The sequence below is a fragment of the Macrotis lagotis genome, chromosome 8, assembly GCF_037893015.1.
Source record: "Macrotis lagotis isolate mMagLag1 chromosome 8, bilby.v1.9.chrom.fasta, whole genome shotgun sequence".
NCBI classification, from domain to species: Eukaryota; Metazoa; Chordata; class Mammalia; order Peramelemorphia; family Peramelidae; genus Macrotis; species Macrotis lagotis.
Genome location: NC_133665.1, coordinates 26830771 through 26842819, shown reverse-complemented (window position 1 = coordinate 26842819; position 12049 = coordinate 26830771). Strand labels below are relative to the sequence as shown.

The 12049-nt window shown below is 37.7% G+C and overlaps 1 long non-coding RNA gene across 3 annotated transcripts in view; it reads left to right on the top strand.

Moving 5' to 3' along the window:
- LOC141495351 (uncharacterized) overlaps positions 1 to 12049 on the top strand; it is a 66660-nt gene that overhangs the window by 21098 nt on the left and 33513 nt on the right. For 2 of the 3 annotated variants that reach the window (XR_012470745.1, XR_012470747.1), the window contains exon 2: positions 729 to 869. The exons of the other annotated variant lie outside the window; for it this stretch is intronic. This is a non-coding gene — a long non-coding RNA (uncharacterized LOC141495351). The remainder of the gene's footprint in view (positions 1 to 728; positions 870 to 12049) is intronic. 3 annotated transcript variants of the gene reach the window in all.

Below are 12049 nucleotides of genomic sequence, written 5' to 3'. Positions count from 1 at the left end.
CTTGATGGTATTTGAGGTTAAATCCTTCAATTTCATTTGTTCCCCAGTCTCCCCCACTTAGTACCAGTCCTTTATTATCTGTTTTGGTTTGATATCTGAACTTGATACCTCCCAATGTACCTGTTTCCCTCTTGCTCCACTCTCAAGGGAGTTGGACTGGTTGCTGAGGAAGGGGTTAGAATCTAACCCTGGGGGCCAAGGGCTTGAGAAAGAGGGAAGGGACAGGATATAGCTTGCAATGGTTTGGAGCCTGACTGGTGGACATGCTGGGGCAGGATGCAGCTGTCCTGGGACCAGGAAGATTGCCTCCCTTCCCCAGGCTTGTGTGTGTGTGTGTGTGTGTGTGTGTGTGTGTGTGTGCTTGTGAGGGTACAGGGCAGGTTTAGCTTCCAAGGAGAAAGATGGGACCTCTCCCTTAGGTGTTTGGTGGAAACACAGGTAGAAATCCACCTTCAGACCACTCTAGTTCCCTGAGTCCCATCATCTGTCTCCAAGATGTCTTGGGCTCTTTACTTTTCAGAGTCCCATGAATGAGCACTGTGCTGGTCTCCCATGCCTAGGAACTAGGGCAGCCTGACATTTACATAGAGATTGAGATTCCCAATAGAGTGTGATGGGATGGGGACAGAACTGCCAGTTTCCTTCCTCCCCCCAATTCCCCAATAGCTCCTACATTGGCTTCCTGGTCACAAAACCTAAAAGTCTACCATTAGTTTCTCTTTTGACAGGTTAAAACCTTGTCCCTTGGGAGAGTGCAAATTTTGCTGAGAGGATGAAGTACACAAAGGCCTGTAGGTATTGATACCTCAGCAGGAATGGCTTCCCAGAACCCTTTCTTTCCTGGAATACCCTCAGTCGAGAGAAAACAGGTTGGTTTGGTAAGGGAAAGGTAGAAAAAAATTCTTTTGTTGGAAAGGCAACACTGGGGTGGGGATGGGAGGGGGTAAGGGAGGAGGGAAGAAAGCTGAGAAGGCTATTATTTAGCAGTTTTGACTCACTGGATATCTTGGAAACAGATAGCAACTACCTGCTCTACACAGTTTGGGGGGTCGCAGTTGAAAGATGATAATGCATTTCTCTTTATTGGTCTTCGCCTTATTTTCAGCTCTTGTCCCCTGCATTCTGGGATAAGGAATATAGCAGAGGCTAGTGGAAAGATGTCCACTTGAGGGGCAGCTAGATGGTGCAGTGAATAGAGCACCAGCCCTAGAATCAGGAGTACCTGAGTTCATATCTAGCCTCAGACACTTAATAACAATTACCTAGCTGTGTGACATTGGGCAAGTCACTTAACCCCATTGCCTTGCAAAAAACCCTAAAAAACAGTGTATAGGGAAAGATGTCCACTCTCCAGGTGTGGGTTTTTCAAGGGAGTAGAAATTCCCATCCTGTGAGGACAGCCCTCCATCTCCAACTCATCAATCCCTACCCTACTCCCCCAAAAGATCCCCAGGGCCCAACTGCTCCTGGCTGGTGGATCCTTTCAGGCAGGAGACACACATAACTTGGCTGACCAGAGTCCAGGGAGGGCTCTGCCGGGAAGCGTGAGCTCAGGGGTTGGGCCAGTACGGGAATGGGGCTCTTGTAGTCTCAGTTATCTGCACCTCCTGAGATTTAGTTACAGTAGTAAAAATCAGAAGAAAATAGGGTCTTAGCAGAGGGACCAGATAAAGTGAATGAGCCCTTTGGGGGCTGGCTTTTTGTGGAGAGTGTGTGAGTATGAATGAGTATTGGAGTGTTTTGAAGGTTGGACATGGTCTAGTAGCTCAAGAATGGTGGTTCACTTTTGTCTTGCATATTTAGGTTCACATAGAATTTTTCACAACAATCAAGCCCATTTTACAGTTGAAGAAATTGAGGCTTGCATTAAATGACCTTGCCCTGGATCACAGAACTAATAAAATTTTGGATTTGAAACTGGCTCTTCTGGCTCTGAGTTCAAAGTACTTTCTGCTATGTTATATATTATCTATATATGAACCATATAATGTATATTTACGATTAGGGAACTAGGTGACAGGAAAGGTTAGGGTAGGAGTTAGCCTAAAAGGGCAGTTGGAGTTAAGATCTGCACAATGAATGACTATTTTTAGGATTCAGTTTAGCTTTGATGCTATGCTTGATAATTCTAAATAACTCTCTGAGGTCAAAGATCTTTTTGTTTGTTTGTTTGTTGACTTTGTATCTCTAGTACCTAGCTGCTGCAAATTACAACAACTTAATCAATTATTGTTGAATCTGAATGCTCAGTGTCTAGTCTTTGCTTGTGCCTTCTATTGGTGAGGAAAGGGTTAAGTCACAGGGCCAAGAGCCAGACTGTTAAATTTTCTGTGTGAGAATTTACACCACAGAAATGTTACAAATCAGGGTTTGATTTATTGTTTTGTTGATTGTTTGACTTAAGAAAATGATGGAAAAAATGCTAACCAGAAAATTAAACTTTACAGTGTGTACCAATGGACATTTTTTTTAAGAACAAGTTTATAAAACATTTACCAGCATACTCTTGTTTGAGGGTCAAATATGATTTTAAAATCATGGGCTATTGTTCTAGTTAGAACTCAGGTTTAAGAAACTGGAGTAAGGGCTAGGTTTAAGATGAGAGCAAAGTTTAAGGTTTGTGATAATGATAGGTGTAGGGCTTGGGTAAAAGTGATGCTTAGATGAGTTTGGACTAAGGTAAGAGGGAAGGTTATTTAGGTTTCAGGGTCTAGTTAGGGTTTCAGCAAGAGTTAGGATTCAAATTGTTCGACTAGTGTATTGAGTTCTATATGAATGGATCCTGGGTTTAGTCTCACTCCCAATCTTTGACAGATGTGAAGAGGATGGTGTGGTCCATAAAAAACAGAGAAGACTGTGGGTCTTCTCTGTAGGTCCATATCTATGGTTAATATTTGGGTAAACAATGAAGTTGGTGGTGCAGGGTTAGTCAATTAAATATTAAGCACCTACTGGCTTAATGCTAAGCACTTGGTGTTCATGCATTCTTTCATCCAGTAAGGTTGTGTTAAGCACCCTTTTGTATACTGCCTTAGACCAGGTGTTTGAGAAAATCTGGGATGAAGATATGGTCTTTTATCCACAGGAACCAACAGTTAAATGAAGAAGAATTGGGGAAGGTAATGTACACAGTACAGGAAAGACAATGTGAGTAATATAAAGAAGTAAATGTTAAAGGAATATATAGGAGAAAAGATCACAATGGGCCAGTCCAGGAAGGTCTCATGGAGGAAATGGACCTTAAAGGATTAGTAGGGAATATTTGTTTTTCATTTTTTAATTCAATTCAATTTTATTTTATTTTTAGTTCTAAATTCTCTCCCTCTCTCCTCTCTCTCCCTAACCCACCAAGACAAGAAAAATAAAACCCATTCAAATATATATGGCTATGCAAAATGAAACTCTGTATTAGCCATATTCTTTGAAAAAAATTTTTTTTAAAGCAAGTAAAAAGAAATAGAAGAAAAAGTTGCTTCAATATATACTCTGAGTTCCTAAATTCTCTCTCTGGAGGTAGATAGTATGCTTCATCAAGAGTTGGTAGAATATACTTGCATAATCCACTGACTCTAAAATGATAAGGAGTATGGGATTCCATATTTAGGATGGAATTCTAAATTACCCTAATCCTGAATATCTGGCTTCCTTTAGGTCCCAATTAAAATCCTATCTCCTATAGAAAGTCTTCTCCAACTCTTCTTAATTCCAATACCCTTCCTCTATTAATTATTTCCTAGTCATATTATTTATATAGCTTGATTTGTATAGATTTGTTTGTCTCTTGTCTCCTTCATTAGACTGTGAACTCGTTGAGGGCAGGGCCCGTTCATTTATTTATTTATTCATTTATTTATTTATTCATTCATTCATTCATCCATTTATTTATTTATTTATCTATCTATCTATCTATCTATCTATTTATTTATTTATTTATTTTTAAGATTTGCAAGGCAGTGGGGTTAAGTGGCTTGTGCAAAGCCACACAGCTAGGTAATTATTAAGTGTCTGAGGCCAAATTTGAACTCAGGTACTCCTGACTCCAAGGCCAGTGCTCTATCAACTGTGCCACCTAGCTGCCCAGGGCAGGGCCTGTTTTTGCCTTTTTATTTTTTAGTACCCTCAGTGCACTAAGTAGGTTCTCTTTTTGCAAGGCAGATGGGGTTAAGTGGCTTGCCCAAGGCCACACAGCTAGGTCATTATGAAGTGTCTGAGGCCGAATTTGAACTCAGGTACTCCTGACTCCAGGGTGGGTGGTCTATTCATTGCAACACTTAGCAGTCCCAAATAGGTTCTAAAAAAATGTTTATTGGATTGAAGTCATCGAACACAACCTCTTTGTACAGATGAGAAAACTGAAGCCCAAAGGAATTATACAGTGATTTGCCAGGGTCAAACTGCTAATAAGGGTATGAGGCAGGAGTGGAACCCTTATATATCCTGTCAAATTCACAGATATATCATAACCCCTGAATTCAGAATTCTTAACTTTTTTTTTATGGCATGGACCCCTTGGCGATGAAATTGATGGAATCCCTTTTCAGAATAACAATTTTAAAATAATTGAAGTAAATGCTGAATTTCAGTTCATGGATTCCCTTGGAAATCTCTCCTGATGCTAAGAATCATTGTTCTAATGTCTAGAAAACATTATTATAGGTATACTTTGTGTATATATGAGTATGCATATACATATATATATATGTATATGTATGCATATACATATATGGGGTAGTGCGGAATAGAAGAATTGTGCTATCATAGGGTCTGCCTTATTTCCTCACTTCCTCCCCCACTAATGATTTAGCATAAGGAGGTCTTCCCGAAGTCCAGATTCCCACAGGCTGCTTGCCCAGACCCAGGTCCAGCCTCTATGAGGGTCCTGACCTTGAAAGCTGCAAACTCTGGAAAGCCCCTTACTTCTTTCCTGGCAGGGATTTAATGGAAGAGGGGTTTAGGGGGGAAGGAGGAGCTGGCTAAATGGGCCCCTCTTGCTGGAAATTAGGATCTTTATCTGGACCTTTCCTGGCATCTTCTAGAATGCCCAAAATTCAAGTTTCTTGCCCAAACTCTTCCCAAAAGTCACCCTAACCTTCTCTACCCATTTCCTTTTCTTGCTATCCCCTCTCACATTTTCCTTATGCAGACTTTTCATGACTGTTGCCAGCTGCCACTAGGGATCACAGTGGTATCTGTAGGATTCCATTCTTCCAGGTGGGACTGAAGCTTCAAAGCCTATAACCTTCTTGTCTGCTTCCTTGAGATTTCCATTCCTTCTTCCCTTTTCTCTTCATGCACAAAGTCTTGGGGCAGCCAACACAGTCAGTGTACACACTTTGGATCACATCGATGGCTAGTACCAACTGGCCAAGGTGCAATTTCCTTTCACTACTGCCTCATTTCCTTCCTATTCTCATTTTCTCCTACCTTGCTTTTTCACTTCCTTCCACATTGGATTCATAAAATGTTTTCTCTAGTGTTAGGTTATTAAGGGCTCAGCAATAGGAAAAACATCCATTTAATTTCCCTGCCCTACTCCTGTTGCCAAAACTTTGAGAAGAATTCACTAACCTCAATTCATTTATTAGATTTTTTCCATAGAAAACAAAGAATATCCCCAACCAAGCACAATAAACCTAATCTATCTTTTGAATGTAGCCCTGTGAATATTTGAAGATAGCCACCTTATTCCCTTTAAATATTCTCTTCTCCAAGCTAAACATTCCTAGTTCCTTCACAAAATCCTTTTAGCATATGGATTCAGTTCTACTCATCACCTAGTTTCAATCATTTGAATACATTTCAAATTGTCAATGACCTATCCAAAATATGGTGCCCAGGACTAAACAAAACATTCCAACATGGCCTGACCAGGTCAAAGAACAGAAGGATTTATACCTCAACAGCCCCCACCCTATTCTAAATACTATGTTTCTATTAATATCATCCAAAATCACATTAGTTTTTTTGTCTACTGTGTCAAACTCATGTTTTGAGTTCATTTAATCTTGAACTTTCTTTCACATGACTGTTGCCCAGCCATATGACACTCTTCCCCTAACTGTTCAGTTTATTTGTTTTTTTAACCCATATGTAGGAATTAATTAACTTTCAACTTATGAAGTTTTGAGTCCATCCTTTTTTAGCCTGTGGAATTCTTTTTGATTACAAACTATTATCCAAAGTGTTTGTTTTATGACATCTTGGCATGTTTGTGCCATTTCTCCTAATCCATTAAAAAAAATGTCTAGCAGAACAGAACCAAAAGCAAAAGAAAAGCAGTCTTCATCCTCAATGAGCTTATGATCTAAAGGCAGGAGATAACACATAAAAAGAGTAAGGGTAAGTAGGGATACTAAGGTATCCATCATGGAAGAGCATAATAGAGAAAGTCCAGGGTGCAGTCCAAAGAGGAATTCAACATAGTTGACCTGGGCACTCTGCTTAAATGGAGCTTCTTGGAAGAGCCATCCAATCAGGATGTGTGAATTCCAAGACAGGAGTGAGAGCTTCTAAGATCAAGAGGCTTCTACATGAAAGGGAGAGTTGGGAGTACACCTTGGAGGGGAATGAGAAATGATTAATCACTATTCTTTGGGAATAGTTGTTTCAATAATTTCAAATCCATTTAACCTATCTACAAATAGGCCCACCATTCTCTATTTAGTCCACAAAGGTACAATGAGAGATTTGGTCAAATTTCAATTACATTTTCCCACTAGGAAGAGACTGTGCTGACCAGATAACAGCATTATTCAGTTCCACTAGCTAGTCCACTCAGCTATTATTGGAATATATTGTCTTTCAGTTTCTGGTAAATTTGAGTCAGTTCTCAGAATTTGATTAACTGAGGGAAAAAGAAAATCCACATTCTTGTACCTAAGCCTGAAGTTAGCCATAGGATTTAATCTCATCAAGATACAGGCTTATCCTGCAACTGTATAAAAAATTCAATTCAACAGATCCAAAACCTTTTATCAAGTGTCAACTTTGGAAAAGTCACCAATGCTAGATGCTGGAGAGATGAAGAGTTTTTAAAAAAGTGACCTAGCACCTCTCCTCAAACTAATACTCTAATGGGGAGATGCAACATATATACAAGTCTTTATGAAACAAGACATGGAGGAATGAGAGCAAAGGAAGAATCCTGGTTAATATTTTAAGAGAAAGAGAACATGTTTGTCTGAGGAAATGGAGACGACTCCATGCATAATATTCTATCCATCTTGGTTTCTCCAACTATTATGATGCCACAAATATCATCTACTAGCCACCTGTGTGAGGGGACAGAAGTCAATTCTGGGATTATCAATCAATTAATCAATCAGTTACTCTGGATCAGGCATTATTCTAAGCACTGGGAATACAAAAAACACAAAAGCTAATCCTTGTCCTCAAGGAATTTAAAATTCTAATGATTATGGTCACTATCATTTGGGTTCAGAATTTGATCATTGAGATCAATACCATGGCTGGCATCTCTTTGGGATGATCAGAGTCACTACTATGATGGATTCAGAATATGGTGATTGGAGATCATATTAGCTCAGAGTCAGTAAAGTGACTAGGCTGGGCTAAAGGTATGGTGATTAAAAAAAACTTTTCTTTTTCTTTTTAAAATTATATATATATATAAAACATTATATAAAATATATAATTATATAAATTTATATGTATATACACACATATATATAAATAATGAAAATAATGCAAAAATAATTCTCAACATTAATTTTTTTGGGTAAGATTTTGAGTTCCACATTTTTATCCCTCCCTGTCTTCCCTTCACCTTCCTCTTGACAGTGATTAATCTGATATAGGTCATACATGTATAACTATGTTGTCTATGATGGGACTAATAGCATATGGGCACAGTGATGTTTGTGATCAGGGTTCTTTATAACTGGAGTGGGAGATGATTAGGATCAGTGCTTTGACCTCACTGTCACCTTTAACTTTTACCTTCATAATCTTGAAATCTAAATTTCTTTCCTCAGTTAAGCAATCAATAAACATTCATTTTTCAAATGTTATTTTATTTTTCAATTATATGCAAGGATAGTTTTCAACATTCTTCTTTTCTTTTTTTTTCCTGAGCAAAAGAAAGTTTATTCACTCTCTCTCTCAAGGGCATCAGAGAGCCTCCCCAAGGCAAGGTGAAGCAAGTTTATATAGACCCTAACCACAATTCTTCTTCCTAACCTCCTTCTCCTTCAACCCATAGGCTGGGTCCCCAGAGGTACAATCTATTTGTGGAAAATCTACCCCAGCAACAAACACAAAGAAAAGAATGAAATGTTTTTATAATATTTTCCCCACCAGATGGTAAGGTAACTTAAAAGGTTCTAGTGACCTTCATAACTATCTTAACTAGAAAGAAATAGGGTTTAAAAGTTTTATTGCAAAATAGGAGACATTGTGGAATGCAAGGTTTTCTTGACAAAAAATATTTCTGAATCCTGAGAGTATTTCACCAGGAATTTTCTCTCTAAATCCTTTCCTCTTTATTTCAATATATATTTATCCGAAACCATCTCCCACTATCCTTGATATATCTCCCCCCCCCCCCCAGCAAGATTCTCATATCATCATTCCTCTCAGGTTGTATTCTCTCTTCCTCTCCAATTGGGACCCATCATCTTCTTCTTGTCACTGGACAGGCAACAAACATAAGATTTTAGATGAACTTGTCCAGTCTCTCACTTTCCCCCTGGAGACATTCAATATTATTCTGTATCTTTAGAATCCATTCCAAAAAATTCTCTCCAGTTTGGATGATTTTATTGAGGTCTTCTCTTCTGGAAAATGAACTTCTTGGCACAAAATCTTATCAGACTAAGACTCATAGTTTCATCATTAGACAATAAAATCCTAGAATTATTGCAATTTACATCTCAATTTACTCACTGTCATGTTGCTATACATGTTTCACTCTAACAAAATAAAACTTCCATAATTGTTTCACTGCACAAGTGAATTTGCTGAAAATTACAAGAGCAATTTGAGCATAACTAAAATGGATTTTTCTTCCCAAAATGTTTCCAAATATACTACAGGTGATTCTTCTCTTGATATACTCAACTGAATTACATTCCCTTTCTTAAAGTATTATTTAAAACTGCTATTGCACAGAATTGTATCTTGAAATTACAAAAATCTTTTTATTATCTAAATATTCCCTTCTAACAGTGAAATCAAGGGATCTTAATTATTGTCAGAATGTATATAGCTAAAAGCAAAATAAAAACCACACCAGCTTATTTAGCTATTAACTCCATTTGACCTAAAATTCTTATATCAGATTTGCTTACAGTGGTTTACTATAAAGATCCAGGCCAACAAAGGAAAATTCCTTTATGGATATAATTTTTAGTGTCAGTTTCCAGGCAGAAGTCATGGGAGTAGTCAAATGTCTTAAGCCAAATTTTAAATTTATCTAGTGAGACATTATTCAAATGCCACATTTGGTGAAATCAGGTCAGAAGGGGTGCAACCTTAGGTTACACTCCTTTAATTTTTTTATCCCAATGACCTGTGGTCTCCAAACTCCCATTGAGCTTCTGGGCTTCCAAAGAACATTGAACCAACAGTACTTACTTTGCTGAGCATCCTGATATCAGACACAGAACAAAAGTGAATTAAAAGTCCCATGATCTGAAATAGTAATTCCATCTAATTAAACCTCCAAGTGAATTTATTTCACAAGGACTAAATACTAATTATAATCTGGATGGGGGTCAAAATCAATCAGCCTCCTTCCTTACATGTATATCTACACTGAGTGACCCTCCTTATGACACTACCTTCTGATCCCCAGCCTCACAGCCCTTTGTCTGAAATCATATCTGCTTTTTTTCCCTAGTTGAAGATGCTATATCAGAGGCCTCTTGACTAGAGACCCCTTCTTCTAGTCTGTTACATTACACAAAAGATTAACACCTCCTTTGGGTAGGAGATCATCTCCAAAATTCTCATATAACAATTAGCCAGAGATTTTCACAGAAAAAGCTCAAATTAGTGTCATTATTTTTATCTTTCCCTTATTATGCAGGTGCTTTACTTGAAAGCAAACAACCACAGTTTTCATATACATATATGTTATATATGAATATATAATTATGTAACCATAATAATCCCAATTTACATATATAATCAATAAACAATTCTCTATAATAAATTTTTTTAATTATTAACCATGTTTGAAATACAAATCATTATTTTTAGAATTCTTTCAAACCATTAGAACATCTTAGATGATGTTCTAACATTCAAGTGTAATAAATAGTATTAAGAGTAACACATTACTCGATTTTGCAAAATAATTTTTTCATTATTGCATTTATACATGGATCTACAGATCTAAAACAAGATCCAACACATTGTTTAAAATTTCAGGGATCCCAGAGTGTCATGACTTTTGATGTTTTCCCTCATTATCCCTTATAAAGAAATCAATTATTAATTCCAGGCTTTGACATCATTATTGTAAAATAACTTATATCTTATATTTTTAAAAAGTAGGTCACATGACTGATAAAAACTTTTCAACATTTTATTCATCAAGAAGTTTTCTAATTAGGGTTCAATAAATTTTAATTTTCCCAAACATTTTTCAGTGCCTCCAACACTTATTCAATATTATTGGAAGAATATCTTGCAGTTAAGATATACTTCCCAATCTCTTATACACTATCCTTCTGAGTCTGCAATTAATATGGGGGAAGAAATCTGCAATTTTACTTCTTTAAAGCTGAACATTTAATTCTTACCTACATAAAACATAAGATTTACATGTTTACAATGCAATGGGATTAAGTGACTTGCCCAGCTAGTCACTTATTATTAAGTGCCTGAGGCTGGATTTGAGCTCAAGTCCTCTTGACTCCAGGGCCAGTGCTCTATTCATTGTGCCACCTAGCTGCTCCATTTCATTCTTGTGTTTTTTTCTTAGTTCCTCTTTCTCAGGATTTGTCTCCGGTGGCAGCATTGGCCGAATTCGGGCAGGTGAGTCTGGGCTCAGAGGGAGGATCAGCCCCGGATCAACCAGATTAACAGCTGAATTGGATCTGGGAGTCTGAGGGCCCGAGAGCCGGACCTGCTAGATCAGCAGTGGGGCTAGATGGCAGGGCTTGAGTCAACTAGGGAGTAGAGGCACTGGTGTTGGTGCTGACCCTCTGGAGCTTGCCAACAGGGCCGGGGGGGGGGGGAGAGTTCTGGAGCAGGAGAGCGTGGACACCATCCCTGGGCTCCTCTGAACATTCCTCTTTTCATTAACTTTTGAGTTCCACATTTTTCTACCTCTCTACCTTCCCTCCCCCTTCCCATGACATCGAATCATCTATTATAGGTTATACATGTATGATCATGTTTAATAGATTTCCTTAATAGTCATGTTGTAAAAGAAGAATCAGAACTAAAGGGGGGGAAATACCATGAGAAAAAGAAAAACTATAAAAGAAGCTTAAAAAAGTGAAAATAATGTGCTTTTCAATGCATTCAGATGCTATAGTTTTCCCTCTGGATATAGTTGGCAGTTAAATTGATCATCTCACAATGTTGCTATTAATTCTGCTTACTTCACTCAGCATTAGGTCAAGCAATTGCATCTTTCCAGACTTTTCTGAAGTCAGACCATTCATGATTTCTCACAGAACTAGAGTACTCCATCACATTCATATACCAAAATTTGTAAGTCATTCCTCAATTGGGCATACACTCATTTTCTAATTCTTTGACACTAAAAAAGAGCTGCTATGAATATTTTTGTACATTTGGATCTTTCCCTCCTTTCTATGATTTTTTTGGGATGTAGAACTACTATTGGTATTGCTGAACAAAAGGTATGTTCAGTTTTATTACTATTCAGGCATAGTTACAGATTACTCTCCAAAATGGCTGGATCAGTTCACAACTCCACCAACAACGTATTAATGTCTTAATTTTCCCACATTCTCTCCAACATTGATCATTTTCCTGTTTTTTGTCATTTTGCTTAATTTGATAGATGTGAGATTATACCTCAGAATTGTTTTAATTTGCATTTCTCTAATCA